The sequence below is a fragment of the Lemur catta genome, chromosome 5 (genome assembly GCF_020740605.2).
Source record: "Lemur catta isolate mLemCat1 chromosome 5, mLemCat1.pri, whole genome shotgun sequence".
NCBI classification, from domain to species: Eukaryota; Metazoa; Chordata; class Mammalia; order Primates; family Lemuridae; genus Lemur; species Lemur catta.
The window spans coordinates 92,738,242-92,761,109 of NC_059132.1; positions in this window are offsets into that span (position 1 = coordinate 92,738,242).

Here is a 22,868-nt window from a genome sequence, read left to right on the forward strand (position 1 = left end):
AGAGTATTGGCCACTTCCTTTCTAGCAGGTCTGATTAATGTGATATTATCAATATAGCGCCCATGATAATTTTATAGAATGTCAAAATTATCAAAGAGCTTGAAGACTATATTGTTGGTGGAGAGTTATAGATATAGCCCTGAGGAAAGAAAGTGAAAATGTACTGTTTTCCTTCCAATAAATACAACTGTTTTTGATCCTGTTCATTGATACAGATGGAAAGGAACACATTTACCAGATCAATTGTTATATATCAAGTACCAGAGGCTGTGTTTTTTGATCCAATAAAAATACCACATCTGATGCAGCAGCAGCAATTGCTGATACAATTTGGTTAAGATTACTGTAGTTTATACACATATGCTATGATTCACCAGTTTTTTATAAACCATATAGGTAAACTAAGCAGGAATATTTTAAAACCACCACCCTTGTATCTTTTAAGTTTGGGGAAAGTGCTAATCTCTGAAATTCCATCTGGGGACTGTGAACAGGATGGCTGGTAGACTCATTTGGATTTACTATCAGTGAGTCTGATTATTACCTCTAACAGTGGGGGTGAAGGATATGATATCATTCTGGATCTCTTAGTATCCGTGTCAACTGAAACTCTATCCCACATCTACCAAAAGCCTAGGTAGGCCCCTTTCCCCAAGTACACAGTTAACCTAGTTAATTAGTACAGGTCTCATGGGAGATGAATTGGAGAATATTTATTGTATATTCTTATAATGATGTTGCAAAATCCACCTCAGGATAATCTGCTCTTTCCTTCAATTTATTGCATATGGGTGTGAGAACTGGTTCTACTTTTGAAACAGGAGTAAATTTTTTCATTGTGACACTAGCAGATAGATTTCTTCCTACATGTTATTTTTTTGTTTTATCTTATTATCATATTTTTAGTTATACAAGTTAAGAAATACCCTAGTTAACTACCCAACTCTCTCACCCTAGAAACACCATGGTCTAACAGTCATTGCCAGAGATCCCTGTAGGAGACAACCTGACCGCCACTCCAGTCCTGCTGCCCATTATGGCAATTACATCCCATTCACCTAATGTCTAAGAATCTCTTCCTGGCCTCTGATTTTCCAAGAACCTATTATTGTCAACCCATTTCCATGGCATTTGCTGTCAATACTGGCATTCAGAAAACAACAAGCACTGAGTTTCTCAATGATATTAGTGTGTCACCCACAAGTCCATTCTCATTGCTTCATTGAAGAAAATGTCCTCTAGACTTAGTAAAGATGTGGATTTTCTGATCTCACATAACAAGTCTATTCCAATATTCTCTCTTCCCTCTCCCCTGACCCCATCCTCAATACACGGACAAGACAGTTACGCATCTCCAACTCATTTACTGAATGCCCCCAGCAAGTCCAAGGTTCAAGGAACCGCAGTGGAAGCACATAAGATGGGCTTCAATTGTCCTGGCAAAGGATAGTGCTCCTATGCCAATAAACTCTCCCTTCTCCAGTCTTACGTTCTGTACCCCTATCCCACTTAGTTCAACACTCAAGATTCACATCTGTGCATGCTCTATTTCCTGCCTGTGGATAGTAGTCAAATCCTACAATTCTATCAATTAAAAAACTATTTTGCCCAAAAGTTAGAAACAGCCAGAATAATTATCCACTTAGGATAGGCTCTACTATGGCTTTAGTTATTGGCTGAACACAATGAGGGAACACAAGGATGGAATCTTGAGAATATCAGGCATCCACTGTGGGGCTTCTGGCTTAGATGATATCTTTGTGTAGTAAAAGTAGGGCATGCTGCTCTTCTCTGCAAAGTGTGGAGGAGCAGAATGAAAGACTAGATGTGGAAGTTAGTGATATCTAGGAGCTAAAAGTTCTAAGATACATCCATTCAACTGTTCTCATCCCAGTATCAGAATCTGGATACTTTCCTATTTGTTCTCTGACTTTAATATAATTGATCCACTGAGACTGACATAGTCTCCTTTGCAGTGTTGCTACCTTAGAATTAAGCCCTATCTATCTAGTCTTCCCTCTGACTGCAGAAGATAAGGATCTGCTTAGAGAAGGAAGTCTATAATTTTTTTATTCCCCCCAGAATTCTAAAGACTCTAAGGGCAGTTAACAAAATCCAGCAAAGCCATGATTCTCATAACTGCTTTGTCCTTATCTCATTCAATTGCTAGTGGTAATGCCAGTCCTTTGACTTCCACTTAAAAAGATTAATATTGTCAAATGTTGGTTTGAGAGCTTACTATATGCCAGGTGCTCTCATAAATGTTTTACATAAACAGTATTAATTTATTCAAATTATGCTATTTTTGAAAGTAGAATTATTATCATCATTTACTTCTAACAATCTAAAACTTAAATCTAGAGAGGTGATTTAATAAAAAATGGTATATTAATACTATTGAATACAATGCAGATATTTAAAATGAAGTCACCCTATATGTGTTGACACAGAAAGATTTATGAGATATATCACGAAATAAAAAATTCTACTCAGCCACAAAAAACAACTGTGATTTAGCATATCTTGTATTATCCTGAATGGAGCTGGAGCCCATTCTACTATGTGAAGTATCACAAGAATGGAAAAACAAGCACCACATGTACTCACCATCAATTGGTATTAGTTGATCAACACTTACGTGCACATATAGTAGTAACATTCATCAGGTGTCGGGCAGGTGAAAGAGAGGAAGAGGGGATGGGTATATTCACACCTAACGGATGTAGTACGCACTGTCTGGGGGATGGACACACTTGTAGCTCTGACTCAGGTGGGGCAAAGGCAATATATGTAACCTAAACATTTGTACCCCTGTAATGTTCTGAAATAAAAAAAATTCAAGCTGAGAAATATGCCTATATTATTTTCACATTTGTGTGAAAAGGGGGAGAAAAGGAAGGAGAGATGTGTTTATAGGTTCAGGTAAATACAAACCAACGCATAGAAAAAAAACTAAAAGCATTTTGCACAGTTGACTTCTGGGAAAGGAAGTTGAAGTCTGGGAAAGAAGAAGAAAAATTAACTTTCATATTTTTTCATACCGTGCACATTTTTATACTGTCTGCATCTTTTGAAAATAAATATGTGTCTGTGCATTATTTTTATAACCAAAGTATTAAAAACATCAGTGACATCTAGGTTCTGATAATGAGTCTGCTGAGAATGAGCCCCAGAGAAAGACTAAAAGTATAAAATGAAAGCCAATCTTTATCTAACTACTCTGCCTTAATTTTTCTTCTCCTTCAAAGAGAAACTCCAACGTATCTTTTCCAGAAAGCCTATTCCTACAATCTCAGACCTATTTTTATTACTTTTATTTGAGTAATTTTACTGTACTGATGCATCTACATAACTGTGTGCATACACAGAAGGTTCATTCACATGAAATAGCCATTTTTGTAGATTAAAGATAATTGAATAGTGATCATTTCATGTTTTGATTCTGTAAAATGCTGTACTAACACCAGAATTAATTAGAAGCGTGTGACTTTCCAGCTCTTTATTTCTAGGAAAAAAAAAATCCAGATTACCTCTATCCTACTCCTTTCCCTAAACAGATGCTAACAGAATTTTAGAGCTATACCTCTATAATTCATATGCTATGATATTAGCATATTTTAATTTTTAAAAAGATAAAATTAGAAAGTTTATAAAAATTATATGCAAAAATCAAGCTTCAGGTTTTGTTTTTTCTCAATTCCTTGAACTCTCCCAGTGGACTTGCCTTCCACCCTATCTTAGCTACTCCTCTGGTTATACCTGAGGAAACCACCCCTGTCTTCCCAATTCATTCCCTTTATTATCCCAACTCCTACAATAATTCTGTCCAACTGGGATTTCCAATCCATTGATTCTTCCAATCTTTCCCATGGAATGTGCCCACTTCTCTCCTTACTCTGCTTCCACAAACATTCACCATAATTATTTTCTTGCATTCTCACAAAATTTTCTTGGTCCTTTCTTGCTCATATTCCTTTGGCTAAACCACAATCCAGGTCAAAGCCAATTCTCATCCTACTTCATGCCTACAGCCAAGCAGCTGACAGTGACTGGAGAAAAACACACAATCATGCTGCTGGCTCCACTTTAAATTCCTGACCACAAACCTCAGGTGGGCCCACATGCTGCTCATCACCCATACTGTGTTTCCATGGTCCACTCACTCTCCAATGGCATAAGCTAGTATTTCACCCTGATCCTGCTTCCTCAAACCTCACATACTTCCTTGCCCACCACCCCCCCTTAGCTGGTGATCTTGCTTCCCAATTTACTGAGTGAAATTGAAATAACCAATCAGGACCTCCCACTAGCATGCACCCCTATATCTACCCTCTGCCAGTATATGCACCCATTTAACCTGCCTGTCTGCCTGTTCCTATCAATGAATACTTTGTTCTCTTTTTTGTATTCAATCGCTCCACATGACTGTTTGATCACATCCTTTTCAAGGACATGGTCCCAGCCCTTCTTCTATCTCCTACATCATTAATTTTTCTGTCTTTTCTGAATCATCACTACCAGCATAGAAACATGGTGTTATATTTCCCATATTAGAACAAAACAAAGCAAATTTTCTCTAGACCTTACTTTCTCTGCCAATTACTGCCCCATTTCTATTTTCTCCTTTACAGCAAAACTCCATGAAAAAGTTGTCTATATTCATTCTCTCCAAGTGTCCTTTCCTCCAACTTTCTCTACTTCTATCAGGTTTTATCCCACAACTTTTATCAAAACACTCTTACTAGGGCACCCAATGACCTCCACATGCTAAAAATATCTGCCAATTCTCTGTTCTCAGTTTATCTCTCCTACCAGTGGCATTTGACATGGCTTATCATGCGTACGTTCCTAGTACAAATCCTTCCTATGACCTCCAGGACATCACAGCTTTGATTTTTCTCTTGCCGCACTTTGTCTCATCTCTTCGCTGTATATGTTTGTTGAGATGGTGATCTCATCCAACTCATGATTTAAAATATCATCGATAAATAGATGACTCCGAGATTTATATCTTTGGCTCAAGCCTCTCTCCTGAATTCCAGATTCATATATCAAATTTCCCATGCGACATCTCCACTTAGATTTCTAACAATCATGTCATACTTAACATACCCAAGACTAAATCGTAGATACCCCTCCAAAGTTTAGTGTGGAGGATCTCCTCACCCCTTAGTTTCTCCCAGTAGAGCAGATTCTAAACTAGCAGTTGCTCAAGCCACAAACCTTAAAATCCTTCTAATTCCTCTATTTCTTTCACATATCTGGTTCAGATTATTATCTGTTCACTAATAATTTTTATAGGAAAAAACAAATTTTCAATCCAAACAAAAGTGAGATACCATGTGCCTACTACAAAGTCAAGTTTTTCAACCTTAAGAGGCAATATTCCATGTTAGGAAGCAAAGAAATGAGCAATTTATTTATTTATTTATTTATTTATTTTGACAGATCTTGCTCTGTTGCCCAGGCTGGAGTACAGTAGCACAATTGTAGCTCACTGAAGCCACAAACTCCTGGGCTCAAGTGATCCTCCTGCCTCAGCCTCCTGAGTCACTGGGATTACAGGTGTGTACAGGCCTGAGCCACTGCACCCAGCAGAGTACTCTTTTTATGTTGCCGGCTTCAGAGTAAATTAGATTAAAACAATCATTGTTTTCATTGATTTGTGGATATGTAAAAAATCTTCCAAACTGGTTTTCTCCACTTGCAAATCAACAATTTTTTTTAAGGAAGTGAGTAATAATGTACATAAATTTTAGGTACAAAGATGTCCTTTACAGTGTTACCTATCCATTTTAGAAAATTTTAAAAATACTGAAGAGTATAAAGAAGAAAATAAAAATGATAATGGCTGTCACAGTAGTTTGGCTTCTTTTATGTGTTTGTTTATTCTTAATAATTTGTTTTACTTAACACACCATCTGAGTTTCCCCATGCCATTAAATATTATTTTAATATATGATTTAAATAATTATCTTGTATATCAACTGGGAGAGGATTGAGCCACCTAAAAGATTTATATATATATAAAAACAGTGGTTTGAACACATTAGTTTATTTCTCCCTCACACAGAATTCCAGAATTCCAGAGGTTGATAGTTTGGGGTTATTAGACCTATTGCATAAAGTCAATAGACACCTCTTCCCCTTCAAGCTCACTGCTTTGCCATTTCTGAGATGTGAGCTTCTGCCTTATCAAACAAGATTGCTCCTAGAACTCCAGCCAGCCATCTTATACCAGAGAATGAATTGGTCAAAGGCCAGAAGAGAGGCATGACCTCTTCCTTTTAAGAAAACTTTCTAGAAGCACCATATTAACACTTTGTGTCTCGTTGGCTAGAACTTAGTCATACCAAGCCTTAAGGTACTCTGGGCAATAAATATCTTTTTTAGTTTAGTGTAATCGAATCTGAGATTCTACTACAAAGGGAAAGGGAGGAATAAAGGAAAAGCATAGTCTATGCTTCAAAAATTTTATGTTTGCCTTTATTTGACGTGACTCAAATAAAAAAATATGTGTAAAGAGTAATTTATTTAATAAAAGCTCTTTTTAACATTTTGCATTTTAATATTTTTGTAATGTATACTGTCTGGAAAGTATCCAGCCAAATAGAGATATTTATTATATTAACAATGGCTGGATATTTTCTGGACATCCCTGGTATATAATTTTTACCCATAATTTGTTTAAAATTTTTTAAGGAAATCCTAAACTCTTTTTTCCCATCTAAGTAGAATGATTGATATTCCTTCAAGTGACTACTGTCATCTCACTCAGTTTACAGATCCATTTCTCACTGAAACGTAAGTGCATAGTATAACGATGAAACCAATACTTGTACTAGTACAAGATATTTCCAAAAGTCTACATGTTAATGTATTTGAAGATAGAGCAAAACTAATGCAAACTGAAACATCAGAGTAAATCAATCTACCAAGTAAAAGTAAACATCCAGCTTCTCCAAGTTTTTGAACTGAAAAAAAGACAAACACAAGCATCCTCACATCCCTTGAATATTAAAGAACATACATCCATTAAAAAAAAAACTCAAATAAAAAACTACTAATATTTTTTATACTGGTTGATAATGTTTTAAAACTATGAAAAGAAAGATTGTGGTTTTGGTTTAGTAGCTGAAATATTAATTTAGAGTTTACAAGAAAATCCCATTCTTCAAACTTTGTACTAATGCCTAAATTTTATTTGTCCTTTCCCATTTAATATCTAGTGGTGCAGCCTGTAGGGAACATAAGTGATCCATTGCCAGGATGCATTGCTTCTTTGGAGCAGGGTTTGATGTTTAAGGATATATAACATGAGTCCCTATCCTTGATTTTGACCTAGTTTAAAGAACTATTCAGTTCTCATTAAGCTCTTTTCATAGGTGAAATGTGAATTATATTACTAACTCTTACATCACTTCTCTAAAAAGCTATCATTTTTGTGTGTGTGTGTGTATATATATATATTTAGAGATTGGAAGTTCTGATGATAACAAACACAAAGTCAAACATCACTGGATTTCTTTAGTACTGGCCACTTGGGAAAGTTCTCATTACAGAGTGACAGCCACAGGCCATTTTCCCTGTTAAACTCAGATGAAAACTAAGCTACTTTGATCCAATCCTTTTGAAAAGATAAGACTGGTGTTATGGTTAAAACCTCAGCTGACAGATTTCAAATAGAACCATGGTTTGAATCTATGGGGTTTAAGAGAAAGAACAAAGAGCTTCTGAATCTGCTTACAATGAAGCAGCTCATTTGAATAGAATAAATTCCATAGAACCTACATTTTTCTTATCAAATGAGGCATCCTTTACTTTTACAGGACAGTCTTAATTGCTCAAGCTACCTGGTTAGAATATTTTTCAGGCTAATTGCCTGTCAGCTAACATTAGAAACATTAATGGCACTTTTAAAACCATCTATTCCTCAAACCTTCCTTTGAGGACTCCCTTGCAAAATGACATCCAATTGTTGGCCCACAATAAAATGCTATAGTAATTGTTGAGAGGTAGGAGTAGTACAACCAAACCAAAATAAACTGTGTGTGGCTTGGGTTGTCAGTGGTGTCTCAGGATCCCCAACTTTCTCTCCAGCCCCACCACACTCACTGGTTGCTAGAGGAGATGCCAACCCTTTAAGAAAGTTCTATCGTTTTGTTTCCAGCCAGAGCTTCTGCCTGCTGTGTCCCTTGACAATCTCTAACCCCAGAAGCAGATTTACCATGAAGCTTACCATGCTTAAGTTGTGGGTCCTCTCACTTGCATGGTCCCTTTCTAAGTACCCATACCCAATTGTTATTCACCATTAAAGGGAGGAAACTAAAGGGAGGAAACTCCCTTTAGTCCATGTTATGCTCCAGTAACTCAGTATTCTCAATTTGGAGCTATTTATTTACACCCACCCCACCCCGAAACTACCTGGGGTATATTTGGCAATATCTGAAAACATTTTTGATTGTCATAACTGGGAGGCTGCCACTGGCATCTAATGGATAGAGGCCAGAGATGCTGCTAAACATCCTACAAAGAGAAAGTCAACCCCACTCCCAACAAATAGTTATCTAGCCTAAAATGTCAGTAGTGCTGAGGACAAGAAACCATTCAGGAACCAAACAAGAAATGATCCAAAATAATAACTATTCCCACTCAGTTTCAATTTTGATCCTATTATTCTTCCCATTAAATATTCTATTCTTTAAGATTGTTACAAAATTAAGTATACTTGAAGTCTCTTTTTTTTTTTGACTTTGACCCAGATCAGAACTGCTCCTCCTTAGACATGAATTGTTGAGGGAATAGTAGGGACAGGAAGGAAAGAGTGGTTTGCAAGGATAGGAAAAGTTTGAGAATATACCAAGTCAACTTAATTTCTTTGAGGAACTTGGAGCATGTTGACTAGAATGTGACTATCACAATAACATACTACAGCATCCTGTTATTTATAGATAATGGAAATTTAACTACTTTACCACACAATAATAATGTATAAGCTTCATAGTGTTTATTAGACTTCAAAGGTTTTTTTTTTTTCCATGCACAATTTCATTTGATCTTTGAAGAAACATTCTAGTATTATGATGCCTAATAACAAAGGAAGGAACTTCACCACAGAAAAGTATGATTTGCTCAAGATTACTTACCTAGAAAGAGCTAAATCAGTGTGATGACCTAAAAAGGGAAGGGAGGGCTGATAAAAAGTTTAACTTTTATCTAATATTCAGTATGTGCTACATGGTTCCTGTTATTTCATTTCATCCTCACCATAGTCCTATGATATATCATCATTTCCATTTTACTAATGAAGGTGTGGAGGCTGTGGAATGTTTATCTTGGCCAAGGTTTAAAATCTAGGTCTCCTCAGACTGTATCTAAAGCTCCTTCCAGAAAACTATGTTGCTTCTGTATTTAAGTGAACTCTTTTTTCTTATTTTTATTCATTTATTCACTCATTTAATTCAGCACATATTAATTTTTAACACACCCACAAAACGTGAGACACAATCCTAGGCCCAGGGAAAACAGCCTTGAACAAAGCAAAGTGGCAGCCTAAAGGGAATTTAATTGCACTTAAAAACAAAACAAAACAAAAAACTTGCTTAGCTATTCATTTCCTTCTCCCTGAGAACTGAGCCATTACCCAGTCATTCACCCTGAGAGCACCAGCTGGCACATGGTGTTGAGGGCTGTTGGGAAATTACTGTGTAACTCTTTACAAATTATTTTTGCTATGTTATGTTGTTTTGAAAATGTTATGATGTTAAAAGAGCGAGGTAAACTCTTTTAGAATTTGTCTATAAGAATCAGACTGGCTTAGAAAACTAAGTTACTGACAGTACCATTGTTCCTTCTTTATGCAAAGCAAACTTTAAGGAAGCCCTGAGCTGAAAGAATGAAAGGAATGAGCCCATCAGGTTAAATAAGTGTGAATAATAAGAGCAATATAGGGGAAAAGTATAGGAACAGACATAAAGTTAAAAACACTCTAAATTTTCAGCAATCGGAGAAACCTGAAAATTCTATTACATAATCAGTTGTCCTTAGGACACAACATGCAGCTGAAGAACAGTACACATATTATGAAAAAGCTGTTTTGTTTTGTTTTGTTTTGCCTTGTCTGAGTCAAGTAGAAGGAAACAGAAACAGAGCAGGTCTTCTGAATTTGTTTTTTTTTTCCTTTTTTTTTAATTTATTTTTTTTTATTTCAGGTTATTATGGGGGTACAAAAGTTCAGGTTATATATATTGCCCATGCCCCCCCATCCTCCCAAGTCTGAGCTTCAAGCGCGATGTGCACTATATGGGGAATGGTCTTCTGAATTTGGATCATCAGTCAAAGTTCTTCTTAGAATTCTGGTTGAATTCATTTACATGTCTACTGTCTAAAATAAAGAAACATGTATGTGTCAAGTGATGGTAAGTGTTATGAGGTTAAGGCAGGTGGGCCACAGACTGATGAAAGATTCTATTTTTGATGAAGTGTTAACAGAATGATTCTCAGATAAGGAACATTTGAACAGAGACTTAAAGGAAGGAGGAAGCCATGTTAACATCTGGAGGAAGAGTATCCCGGACAAAAAGAAAAGATTATGTAGCACCCTGAAGGCCATGGCAAGGGCAGAGTGAAATGGGAAGCTACGACCTGGCAAACTTTTGTGAAAGATTACTCTGGCTGCTGTGCAGAAACAGGCTCTGTGGTACAAGGACGGAACCAGAAGGACCAGTTAGCTGACTTTGTCAGGGCAGAGATGGTGAGGAGTGGCAGAGTTCTAGACATATTTCACAATCAGAGCATTTAGGATTTGAGTGGGTGGGATGTAGGATGTGAGAGCAAAGGAGGAGTAAAGAATGACTTCAAGATGTTTGGACTGAACAACTAGCAGAATGAATTGCATTCACTGAGATGAGGAAAGACTTCTGGAGGAACAGATTTTGGGAGGAAATTCAAAAATCCAGTGTTTGACATGTGAGATTTAAGATGCCTAATTAAAGTCTAAATGCAGCTATTCAGTTGAAAATTGAATAGGAAAGTCTGGGATTCAGGATCAAGTTCAGGGCTAGACATACAAAATTGGAATAGATGCTTTGCAAATTCCTAAGATTGGATACGAACACAGAGATAGGGAAGAGTTGAAAACTGAAGCCTAGGTCTCCCCAGTACTTGATGTTTGGGAAGTTGAGGTTGATCTAGCAAAAGAGTGAAGAGCAGTGAGGTGTGAGGAGAACTAAGAAGGAGGCCAAATAAAGTGTTTCCAAAAAGAAGAAATAATGGACAATATCGATGCTCTTGAGTAAGAAGTATAGGCCACTGAGCTTACCAGACAAAGGTTATTAGGGGAAAACCCCATTGATATGGGTTAATGAAACAGGCAGAAGTGGGAGAAAAACAGACAGCTATTCTGGGGAGTTTTTCTGTCAAAGGAAGTAGTAGAAATGAGATGGGGGTTGAGGGAAAAGTCAAAAGAGATTTTAATTTTTGTTCCATTTTTTTAAAATGAAAGATATTGCAAATAAAGATTAAGATTGCTAAACTTAAATTCAAAATTTCTCAAACTGATTTTAGCATCTTTCCCACATAGGCCTGTCCATCCTTACGATGGGTGATCACCTGGGAATTAGCTGGTCCTGATCCTTGATGCCTGCCTCTCTTTCAATACCTAGGAATTGATTCATTTTACTCATTCATTCCTTCATTCATTTGCTCAAATTCTTATGGGTACTTACAATATGAAAGTAATAACACCAGGCGCTAAGGATAAAAAGTTAAAAGAAATACAGACAAGATTTCTGTCCTCATCAAGCCTGTAGTCTAACATGGAAGATTGACACTAAACAAGAGAAAAGCCAGTTAGTTATGAGAAAGGAACACAGGGACCATCCCTTCCAGGAGGTGAGGCTGGAGCAGCCACCTAGGTGAGGCCTCCTTGTGAAGGCCTGAAGAAGTCTGAACTAGCCAGATAAGGGAGTGCAATGAGATCTTTCCCAGCAGCTGAAGAAACAGCTCGTGACAGGGTCTGAAGTTAGAGAGAGCTTCCAGCATTGGAGGAACCAAAGGAAAGCCAGTGTGACATGGATGAAAAGATTGAAGGGCCAGAGAATGAGATGGGGCCAGGAAGAGCCAGGAGCAGAGTCCTAAAGAGTTTTATTGCCCAGATTAAGCATTTAGAATTTTAATCAAAGAGAGCTGCAAACTGATTTTTTACTTTTATATTGGCCTTCTAGCAAACTCTTCCCCATGTCAATGTCCTTGCAGATGTTTTTCCGTCTGCCTGAAACACTCTTCCCACACTTTTCACGTATCTGACTTATCACCATCCTCAAGGGCTCAGTCTAAGTATCAATTCCCTGAATACCTTACCTAGGTGTTAGGTCCCCAGTACTCTTAGTCACAGTATACCTTTCAAAATATCTGCCACAATTTGTTATGTATGACTTAATTGTCTTTGTTGTCTGCTTCTCTAACTCAAATTTAAGCTCTATTAAGTTAGAGATCTGCCTGTTTCGTTCACTGCCATATTCCAAGCACTTCACACATAATGGGCCCTCAATAAATAAGTTTAAATGTAAGTGATTTATTGGATTTAGTCACAAAAGAAGAAGCAAAACTCAAAGATATTGCCAAATTTTGCAGTTTAAGCACCACGAAAAATAGAATACATTGGCAAAGAAACAAGTTATCAGAGACAAATGGTGTGTTAATATTTAATACATTGAACTTGACGCTAGGAAAAAAAATGAGGGAGAGCTGAGCTTGAGGCAAAGACTTCAGAGTCTTTGGCATATAAATAAAAATAACTGGCCATGAGAATGGATGAACATTACCTGTGCAAACTTCAGAGAGTGACAACAGGGGAGGACCCAAACCAAATCAATATCTGAGAAGCATGGAGAGGAAGAGAAGACAATGAAATGTCTGGCAAATAGTGATAATAATTAGAAGGAAAATTAGGAAAACATGGTGTTCTGGGAAGATGGTGTTTCAAGTAGTGGAAAATGTTCAACAGTGGCAGATGCTATGAAGCCATCAAGCAACGTAAAGGATGACAGTGTCCATTGGATTTGGGGACATGAAGGTCTTCGGTAACCATTGGTGGGGGCAGTTTGTGTGGACAGAGGCAGATCACTGCCAGTTGAGGAGTGGATGAGTGGCAAATGCCATCAATTCCTTGAAGGTGGCAATTGTAAGAGTTTTATGGGAACAGTGGAAGTTTACTGGTTGGTGGATTGGGAGATTGGTTAGTTCTTTTTTAATATTAGAGATAATAGAGCATATGCAAATTCTGATTGAAAGGAACCCTAGATAGAGGAAAACAGCAAAGATTGAGAATAGTTGAAGCCACAAGGCCCTGCACAGCATGAAGGGTAGAGGGGCTAAAACACAGATAGACACATTCACCTTGCATAGGGTAAGAGGTACCTATGCCACAGTAAAAAGAGAGGGAGGCAAACTAGATCAATATGCAGGTAGTTTTGATGATTTAATGATGAAATTGAAGGAATTACTATTGCTAATGGCTTCTAATTTCTCTGTGAAGTAAGCTGGCATAAATATTTGCCAACCTCTTCACCTCTTGCCTGAACTCTTACAAAAAAGTCTCCTAAGTCACTGATGCCCCCAAACTTGTCCCCATGTGAGTCAGGCCTCCCTATTGCCTCTGGATTGTCTGGGAAGCTGGTTACATCACTCTTCCATCTCCCTCCTCCTTCCTCTGCATTGCATGTTTGTCATCTGTGTCTCCAAAATATATTGTCCTTATCACATTGTATTACTAACTACCCTTGTTTTGAGGGACAGTAGTTTACTGATTTTACCCACCTTGATGCCTATCAACACATAATAGTTGCTTAATAGAAGTTTCTTAAATATATTAACTAACATTGAGGAACTATCACAGAGAATGTGTTTATAAACTGTTTAACTCGATTAATAGGTAAATAAGCCTAAATCCTTATGTTTCTTTAAATCTTGTTCCAAATTATATTTACATTTCTCTTTGTCATCTAGGAATTGCTTATGAAAGTTATACAGCCATATTTTAATAAATTAGAAAGATATTTTAATATCTACTTATGCTGTAAATTATCAACGAAGCCTGCTGAGGAGACAGTGAGATCATCTCTGTTACCCAATGTTAACACCAACATCTAGTGGTTATTAATCTAAATTTTGGTTGTCTATTTCATTCCCCCAAAGGGCAAAACTAGTTTAAAATTTTTGAAGTAGTATATAAGCACTAGCTCGCATATTGCAGGTATCGTTATATTCAGAAAAATACAGTTGGGATAAAGGGTATTTTTAAAATAAATTATCTTCTGTAAAGAAACATGAAGCATGGATCTGCAATGTGAGCTGCCCAAGGACCCTGACTGAGGGTGCAACTAAGTGGAATCCAAAGTATTTTCCATAGAAGTCTAGTTCCAGAAGGCCTTGAAAAGAATGTACAATCCAGATTCTGTGGTTAAATAAATATTCAACTTTCCCATCTCCACCCCCACTTTTTCATCCCCTTTATTCAGCTCCAAAGTACTTTGCACCATCTGACATACTCTTTATTTTACTTATTTATTGGTTTATTGCTCCATAACAGCAAGCATTTTTACATTTTTTTATCCTTCCTGTAGTATCTCCAGAATTTAGGAGAATATTTGGTCTATAATAGAAGCTCAATGAAATATTTGTGATTGAATGAAATGATCCTGAGAAATACTGTGTTGAGCAAAGTTGAACAAAATTGTATACTCTAGGAAGGCTCAGGGCCATTAATATGTTAATGTATGTTATGAATTCCAAAGGGAGGCAAGTGGCATTTCCCAAATATTTTTCCTTCTGCCTGTCCCCTCCATACCACAGGATTCATGTTCTACTGAAAACATCTTGGCAAAGGCTGGTCTGCCTCATGGGCCTAAGACCCTAGTTTCATTCACATTAAATTCTGTAGGTCCTGCCATATTCTGTGATACTCATATTTAAAATTAACACACTATGTAACACTAAAATGAAGAGAAAACACAGAGAACAAATTGCATCCTTAATACTGAGTCAAATAGTATAAAGAGGAAACGAAACCTATTCCAGTGAATGACCCATGACCGACTACATTTAAATGACACTTATCTGAATCCCAGCTCCTCACCTCAAGTATTACCAAAATGGAAGTTTGAATTACACGGGGAATAAAGAAAGAGCTTGTCATGTGGAGAAATAAAGGTTGCATGGAACAGCATGGTAAAATAGTTGCTTTCTTTCATCAGAGAAAACACTGACATGGTATGTAAGAAAGAAAAGTCATTTCAACTTCTACTTATTTAAAGCAGCAAAAGTCCTGTATGATAACCTTTAGGGATGATACTTGCAAAAATATATACTGGAAGAACATGACCTCTTAGCATCTGAGTCCTATTTTAATTTAGCCAAGCCCTTTGTGTTTTATTCCATTCTTATTTCAGTAGCTTCCGGGAGAATAGAGATGACCCTTTCTAAAAACCGATTGCATGGTTTTGTCACCACAGCATGATTACCATCTTTCATGGGGAGAACAGGTCATTCACATGGCCATGCACAGTTTGTGAAATCCTTAGGAACATTGAGAAATGCAGCATAAAACGAAGGTGGCACCATCCATTACAAGATAGAACTAGAATCTGTGCAGCAAAGCTAAATTGCCTGTCATCTTTTCACGTTAGGCTAGTCATATAGACTTTGCATTACTATTAGAAACATGGTATATTTAACAGTCAATTTCTTTAAAATAGAAATAATTTAAAAAACATAACTTCAAAAAAAAAAGGCTGCAGGAACTTTTGAAATATGGCTGCTTTATTGGTAGGAATTAATTACTGTCAGTCCAAGTTTGACCTCAAAATCTTCCAGGAAACCTAGAAAACAGATTGACCAAAACAGTTCATCTTTTCCCTAGGACTTTTTTCTATAATTAGGCATGTGGCAATGTGTCCTTATGGAAAGGACATGTTCCCAAGATTAGATTTCAGAACACCTGTGTTGAAGTCTTAGGTCAGCTACTAACTAGCTACATGGCCTGCCCAATTCATGTAGCCTTTTTGACCTGTATCCTCATCTATAAAATTGGGATTGTAATTCTGGCCCTATCTTCCTCACAGGCTTGTGAAATAATAGATATGAAAGCATCTTTTGAAACTGCAGATACTATCCAAAGTTCTATGGAGACAGAGGAGAAAGCCTGTTGTGAGGGAGAACATTGGATTTGCTGCACTGGAATCGGGTAGGTCATCCTAAACCATAATAACAACAATATTGCCATTTGCCACTTCAGTTGATCTATGAACAGTCTTAACAGTAATTAGAATAGGAAGCTCATATCCTACATGGAGAACTCCTCAGTATATTAAATAGGCAACCAATGCTAATTAATTCTCCTCATTTTCAAATTATTAACAAACCTACTGGTAAATCTAGATGTTGATTTAAAGATTATCAAATATGAAATCATTCAATAATCTGGTTTGCCACAATTGACTGACAAAACTAATTAGTTACCTTGAGAAAAAAGTTTTTAGAAACAAAAAGGTTGCGGTCTGAGTATATTTTAAGAACATAGCTGTAATGTTTAATTTTATGTGTCAACTTGACTGAGCTAAGGGATGCCTAGATAGCTGGTAAAGTATCATTTCTGGATGTGCCTGTGAGGGTGTTTCTGGAAGAGATTAGCATTTGGATCAGTAGACTGGGTAAACGAGATCCGCTCCACCAATGTGGGTGCATATTATCCAATCCATTGAGGGCCCAAACACAACAAAAAGGTGGAGGAAGGGCAAATTCACTCTATCTTCTTGAGCTGGGACATGTATCTTATTCTGCCCTCTGACATCAACATTGGTGCTCCTGGTCCTCAGGCCTTTAGACTCAAACTGGAACTTACACCATTGGCTCCCCCGGTTCTCAAGCCTTTAGGTTTGGGCTGGAAATACACCATGGACTTTCCTGAGCATCCAGCTTGCAAATGGCAAATCTTTGGACTTGGCCTCCATAATCATGTGAGCCAACCCCTCATAATAAATTTCTTCCTATATATCTATGTATCTATATCTATAACTATATCTATATATCTAGATAGACACTATTGCTTCTGTTTCTCTGGATAACCCTTATACAAGAACAAAATGTTCTTTTCTCCTGACTCATTCCTGTTTTAGTCACCTTGCTCATTGAGCCACCCTCTTCCCCACCAATGCTCTCCCTTTTACACTAATCTTGAATGAAGGAGAAATTACATTTTTCTAGATTTCTATGCACATAGATATGGGTTTTTCCTTGCTCTCCTACAAATTTTATTAGATGGCACTGCCCATTCTCAGCACTCTGCAGTATTTGTGGCTACATGAAATTGCATTCATTAATTTCCCAAACATTCTTCCTATACCACTTTCCTGTCTGAATCCCTGTCATGAAGCAATGTTTTCTCTAAGCAGTCTTGAACTTTACGGCAATCTGCTCTTTTGCTTGCTACTGGCAAATGTGCAATGTATTAATACTTGCTACACTTTGTCTCTTCTTCCTAGAAAAAAACAATTAGGAAGGAGGAAAACCATTAGCTTGGCATTTCCCCAATTTTTCTAAGGGATGCAGCATTCTGGATGAGTGTGGCCAGGTATGGGGATGAGGGCTGTGGGTGACAGGGAGACATGGAGACCTGGATACAAAGGCAGTCACAAGGGTGCTCCTGGTGATTATGCTTATTGTTAGGAAGAGCTGCATTAGATGGAAGAGTGACAGCTCTAGGCAGTGGTTTGGGGTGCTAAAGTCACCATCATTAATTTCCATCAGCTCCACAATACTACTTAAATTAACAGCAATGATAATATTTGATACGGATACTTCATGTTTTCTTACCTTTCATAAAATATAAAGGCATCGTTTAAAAAGATTTACTACTTTTATGATAATCTAAGTTAAAAAGTAGTGTATTTTCTCTGTGAAAACAGTTCTAAAACTTCAATTCTCCTAACCTCTGCTCCCCCAAAAGTCCATTCTATGTATGTATATATATTAATTCTGGAGGTCCCTGTCGATACAGAACTAGCTGTGTCAATGACCTCCATGCTTTGACCAAGAACTAAGACAGCCTTTCACTTTGTGCAGTGTGAGAAAGGTGTCTGCGGTGAAAGGGAAGATATGACTCCACCTGCACTTGAAGGCATAGTAACAATTAGAAAAGACATCAGGATGCCTCTCTCAGGCATGGCCACGCCAGTTCTCTGAGTTCCCATCATGAGAGGTGCAGATCAATCTCCAGAGCCCCCAGGTATCTTTCATATAAAAGAATAGAGTTTTTTTCCTAAAATATAACCGTTGATGTATTAAAAGCTCAGTGAGTTTAGCCACTTTTTATCTTTCCCTTTAAATCTGAATGATTGTACTGAGCTTTTAAGGTCTGTGCCAGCTAACTAGGGCATTTTAGTAATCTATTTTTAATATGTACCAACTTCTGTTCTTTTTAGTTCTGCCTTAAGACATACTTTTATCTTTACTGGTATGCAGAGATCATCAAAAAATATAAGTTCTCCATTACATGACAACTCATAATGAGTCTTAATGAAGCTTGGGAACAGCTGTTTAAAAACTCCCATTGAATAGCTTCCTAAGCAGCATTCGCTTATGTTAGCCTCTCTGCTGCAACATTGCCTGAATCTCAGAACTCACCATACATATAATGAGAAGGGTGAGAATGAAATCTTTCTCCAGTTTCATTAGGTATTTTATTTTAATCAGAATGCAAATACACTATTATGAATCAATGCATTATGACGCATCAGCTCAATGCCTTTTACCTTTTTAATTATATTCCTTCATGGAGCAGAAAAGAAAGTAAATGTTACTATGCAAATTTTTTAAGAATTCATGTCCTCGGTGAAAATGAGAGGGGGAGAAAGAACACAGAACAAACTTACTTTTTAATTATATTGGAAACATGTTACAATTGCAAAATGTTGAAAATTAAGCTAAGCCCAGCTGATTTCAAATAAGATCCACGATCTGAAATTTAAAGGATTTTAACTTCACTGTGTAGGTTAATATGTGTGAAGAACAACTAAAGCACACTTCCAATATGAACTTAATCTTTTTTTTTCATTTACACTTTCAAATGGACTCATCTAGCTATTTTAATTTTTCTCTCTACATGTCAAGAGCAGTAAAAGAAAAGTTAATGGTCATGATAGTTTCACTATCTTATTTACTCCCAGGGTCCTCATTACTTCTAAAAGCCAGTTTTTCTCTATATGGATTTTTTTTTTTTTACTTCTCACTTTAACTGATTCATTTTATATCAATTACATCTCTAGTTGAAACCATTTTCTCTTGGCTTTGGTTGAGTAGAATGTAAATGATCTACTTGATGCTAAGTACAGGAATAAACTTACACCTAGCACAGTGCTTTATACAGAGCAGGCACTGAGGGTTTCCTGAATTACCTAACAAGTCTCTTTATTCTCAGTCTTGAGAATACTTAAGTCCCTTGCATATTTCTTAAATATTCCTTTTAGTTGCTTAAATCATGATGTACAGTTTAATTAGCCAACCACACAGAGCCCTGATCAATTTTCCATGGTATGCAATCACAATGGCACTGTGTCTTGTTGGATATTTATGAGGCAGTTTGATAAGACCTTACTGTTCATTTACAGTAATGACAAATTGCATTTCTATCATCTGGACTCTTTTACTGAAAGTTTCCTAGCAACATATTCCAAGATAAAGGTATAGTCATGTTTATTAAACGTAAACTTTTTATTTTAAAATATGGGACTAAGGTAGGTGTTTTCCTCTTCTCCTTTGAGCAATCATGCAAATACAACAAATAGCACAAGAAACAGAAATCCAATGTCCACCTTCGAAGGAACTAAATGACATCCATAAGTCACAATATATGAGTAAAATCTGAAAAACATAATAGCAAAATGAAAAATAAATGGAGGAAGAATCCACAGAACATGCTGTGAGACAAGAAAGGCATCAGAGCACTATTCTCCAAAGCAAGTGACACATACTTGTGAGCAAAATCAATAATCTTTCATTTGAGTAAATAAAAATGGTACATGTGCTGGTAGCAAGACATTTCCTTGACAAAATTGGGCATTGTCTCTAGAAGTAGGGAATAAAGAGCTACATGATAACACATTCTCTCTCTCTCTCTCTCTCTCTCTCTCTCACACACACACACACCCATATTTGAAGGAAGCAGACTGTTTCTCAGGCAAGCTAGCAAACAAAGATTGATAGGAGTTCCTTAGCAGTGCTAATCTCAACTTCTTAGGACAAAAAAAGGTTAACAAATTTATTAACACTTTATTTTGTTTGATAAGAAGAATTGCTGTTTCATGAAACAGAGATTAGCAAACTTTTCAGTAAAGAATCAGATAGTGCATATTTTAGGCTCTGTGGACCACACAGAGTCTCTGTAGCTGGCTGTTTCTCCTTCTCCTTCTCTGTCTTCTCCTTTTTCTACTCCTCCTTGTTCTCCTTCTTCTTCTTCACAATCCTTCAAAAATGTAACACTATTCATAGCTCACAGACTGTGCCCCCCCAAAAAAGGCTATGGACTATATTAGAGCTACTAGTTATAATTGCTGACCCTGGACAAGAGCATGGATCTGATATCTCCCTCCCACACCAAAAAAAAAAAAAAGCATGTAAATATGTAAATAATTGGTCTAAAAAGAATTAATTTTATTCAAAGATGAGCAATAAAAAGACCCATAACAGACATTTGAATAACAGTATACTAACCAAAAGTTTTTTTTAAAAAGGAGGAAAAACAGAAAAATTGTACTCAAAAGAATAATCTCTCATGAATCAGATAAAAATATTGAAAGATTTTGTAGAAATTCAATGAAGTAATCAAGTAAAACAGGATCACAGCAGAGACACAAAAACCAACCATAATGTAAACTCTACCAGAAAAGAAATTTTTGTCTCCTTTGTTGGACATCAAAGATAAAGAAAGAATTATTTGGGCATCCAGGATAAGATCAAGTCACTTAAATCAGAAAAAAATATAAGACTGATATCAGACAGACTTCCTTCTCTATAGCAGCATTCAATGCTGAAATTCAGTAGAGCAATTAAGTGTTCAAGGAGCTTGACAGAGTGTGATCCAAGAATTTAATTACCATTCACACTGTTATTCATGTATATAGGTGATAGACAAGTAACATTAATGTACAACATTAAATGTACAAATGTACAGTTCCCAAGATGATCTCTTGAAGACACTATTAAAGGAGCAACTTCAGCCAACTGAGGAGTGAGTGGAGAAACAATGGCAAAAAGACTTATGGTGAGCACTAAGTTCAGTTAAATGTAAAACTAAGACTAGAACAAATGTAGGGATTATTATTGTAGAAAGAATCTAAATGCCATAAATCCAATAGTGAGAAATGTCACAGATAACAAAAGTTTAAAGAAGAAGGAGTAAGAGGTAGAAGGTATTCTAAATATACTGACTTCCTTATTTTATAGCTTGGAGTACAAAAGCTACAAGACACATGTATAAGAATATTTGGTGTTGCATTATTTTAATGCAAAATATGAGGAGAATCATTAAAAAGTGTCAAAATTTAAAGCATATCTATAGAAGAGAGCACTAAGTCCATTAAAAGAATGAGGCCACTTTATAGACTGATAAGGAACAATTTTCAAGATATAATGTCAAGGTAAACAAAAGCAAGTTTCAGACAAGCATGTAGAGAATGCTACCATAGATAGAAAGATAAATAAATAGATGATAGAGTCTCTACAAAATTATCCATGAAGCTGATGTCAATGATTTCTGTCAGTCTATAACAGAAACTGCCCTTGGAGAGAAAATATGGGCAACCGGGTTATGAGAATGGGAGAAAGGCATGTTTTTCAGTTTACAACTTTTGGTGCCTTTTGACATCTATACATTGCGCATGAAATATCTAGTCGGAAAAAATGAATTAAATAATTTTTTTGGTCAGACATCAGGCAAACATTTCACATTTTGGCCTGCCTCATATTAAATGAATGAACTAGAAGGAAACAAAGACAATTAAGAGATTTTCCTGGATGTAAGAAAAGTCAAGGAGGCCTACTTGGGTGAAATTAAATGTTGTACATAAAGAGGAAGAAGAAAATGCAAGTTTTCACATTAGGCCAACATGAAAAAGGCCAAGTAAATTCATCAGACAAACATAAAGCAAAAACAAAATGTAAAGGGACATGGTCAGAGAGTTTTATATAAGGGTAAATAAACAGATGAACTGGCCAATTTGACACTTTCCTCCATTCTATGCAGAGGGCCTGGGTGAGGAGCTAAGCAGCTTCAGAGGAACCGCAGCAAACCACACAGGGAGGGGGGGTCCTTTGATATTAAAATGAGAACCTTTTCTACTCTCACATATTCTCTCTTGGGAAACGATGATGGAAATCCAAGCTGGTAATGCAACCACAACTGATCAGAGATGAGATGAGATTATTCCACTTGGTTGGCTGTTTCCCTGTATCTAACCTAGAGGCACTTCTCTGTTCTATGAGGTATCATATCTCTGGGTCCCAGAAGGGCTATCTATACTTTTCTGTTTTGATTGCTGTCATCCAATAACTGGGTTTGCTTTAAGGGCTCCTGTGTCAAATATTTAAATTAATTGGCTCCATAAAGATTAGAAGGAAATAATAAATGGGATTCAGTGCTACAAGCTGCAAGACATGTCAGTAAATATTATAAAATCTAACTGGCCATCTGTTAGGATTGCTGTAGTCATTTGGGCCCACTCCATCTCTAGAGGGCTGTTTGATTCAGGATTTTATGGAGGTATGGGAGTGAATAAAACCCCTTTATGAAATGAAAACTATGCATAGTTTATTAT